This window comes from Gouania willdenowi, unplaced genomic scaffold, assembly GCF_900634775.1.
Source record: "Gouania willdenowi unplaced genomic scaffold, fGouWil2.1 scaffold_402_arrow_ctg1, whole genome shotgun sequence".
NCBI classification, from domain to species: domain Eukaryota; kingdom Metazoa; phylum Chordata; class Actinopteri; order Blenniiformes; family Gobiesocidae; genus Gouania; species Gouania willdenowi.
In genome coordinates, this window is record NW_021145164.1 from 46,399 (window position 1) to 48,543 (window position 2,145).

General features: G+C 36.6%; 1 non-coding gene across 1 annotated transcript; it reads right to left on the minus strand.

Moving 5' to 3' along the window:
* Nucleotides 1–1,813: 1,813 nt before the first annotated feature.
* Nucleotides 1,814–1,886, minus strand: trnat-ugu (transfer RNA threonine (anticodon UGU)). The gene has a single exon. It is a non-coding gene; the product is annotated as a tRNA-Thr (tRNA).
* Nucleotides 1,887–2,145: the final 259 nt, after the last annotated feature.

Below are 2,145 nucleotides of genomic sequence, written 5' to 3' on the forward strand. Positions count from 1 at the left end.
TATATATATATATATATATATAAATGTCTCTGGGGTCACTGGACATTAGTGGCTGTGGTTGTTGTGGTTGATGTTGAAGCAGGGCTGGTTAGGAGAGGAGCTGTCTGTCAGTGTGTCAGCTGACAGTGCACTTATCATTATAATATTATAATCTTATTATTATTTTTATTATTTTAATTTTATTTGTTGAAATAGAGGTTCCTGACAAAGTCAAAAAGCCTTGATCAATAAACACATGAATGTGACTCTTTTATGTATTTAAAAACTAAAAACTAGTCGGTGCTGACACTAACACAAGACAAAGGTTAAAGCGTTCTCTGGTGGTCTACTGCCTTTATGGTTAAACACATTGATGTTAAAAACAGCCAAATGAAACTGCACTGGCAGTGTTTTCAAATGTTCATTCACTTTCTTTGCATAGGTGCACTTGTGGAAACTGTGTAACCATGGCAACAGAGCCAGAAAACATCTTCTCCAGGGAGATACCACAGCTAATGTCAATCATTAGTGAATGAAATAGTAATGATTATTATCTGCTAGCCTGGCTCACTTATCTTTTCATTTTATATATGTTACAAGAAGAATACATCAGCTTCTAAAGACACCTGCTTGTATGGTGGATCATCCAGGTCTGGTAGTAGTGTGTCTGAATGTGTTCTACCTGCAGAATGCATTCATTATATATACAGTATATAGAGCACACTATGGACCTCTACAGCTATGGAGATAATATGTTTGAAATGAAAGACTGAAATCACACAAATCAATGTATAAACATGAAACTTTTATTGTTGATGACACACACAAGTCATCCAAAACACATTTTTACACTATATGTTGTGTTTTCAGTGGTTCTAGGTACTTGGCATATAGAAGCTTTGTGAGCTGGTGTTGGGGCTTTTTGGGTTCCTCTCCCTGCTTGTGTTGTCCTAAGAATAAGAACTGAGTTCCCAGACAACCAAGGACATTATGTGGGGTTCAGACCTGCCCTTGACTGAACCTGGACACATATCTGCCAACCACCTGCTGCTTCTCAGGTCTGTCAAACTGAGCAGACAGATCTACAGGGACGGGGATTGACATCAGCTGGGGCGGAGTCCTCCAAGACCTTTTCAAATAGGAGGTCTAGGAGCTGATCCACGTAATCTGTGATACAGAAAAGCACTTTATTATCTTTACTGTTTAAAACCTATGTTGTTGTGTTTTGATATCTAATGATGGTCCTCACTAATTTTTGATTTTTTTAAATTTTTTGAAAAAATATGCCTCGCTATAGTCTTTTGATTTTGGGTGATTTTTGGTTTTTGTCATTTTTTGTGCCTTACTGCTTTCTTAGCCTAGTTTAAGTATGTGCATTATATTTGCCATAGTTTTTAGGGTGTAATGATGGTTCTAACTCAATTTATTTATTTATTTTAATTTTCAAAAATATATATTTATTTTACAAAATGGAACTGTAGACAAATGATGACTGAAAAATATTCCTTTATTTTTGGGGGGGGGGAAAAAACTAGAAAATACTGTACTATTTTCCTTTTATTTTTGATTGTTAAAAGAATCCATTGATAAACTATTCAAAACATTGCAATTGAACTAAAAATAAATCTTGAATGAAATAAATAAAGGAATAATACAAATGAAGAAGCTGTCACAGCTGAGAGTTACACTGGAGAGTCTTCAGCTCACTTCCCTGGTCGTCTGTAGACTTCACAAACCAGGAACGCTTTCCATTCAAACCAATCCTAGAGAGGTTAAAGGGTGTGAACAAAACCCTTAGCCCCACCCCCTTTGACCTGTAGGTAGCAGGGAATAAAGACCTCAGTGAGAATTGAACTCACGACCCCTGGTTTACAAGACCAGTGCTCTAACCTCTGAGCTATGAGGCCCTGTGTGTGATAACATAGACGATCTTTCACATGGCAGATATACACTACACCACTTACATGTACAACTGGGCATCACTTTTTTTTAAGTTTTGGGGGCGGGGCTCTAAAAATCCATCTCATGATGTAACTTTTTTCTCTTACAGTTCCATCTTAATGTCAACAGTTATGATAGTGTGTGGTCTTATTTTGGTCCTCAGTTATGAGGGAATTCCAACTCCGTCATCAAATCTTTATTTTTATTTTTTTACCAATTTGAAAG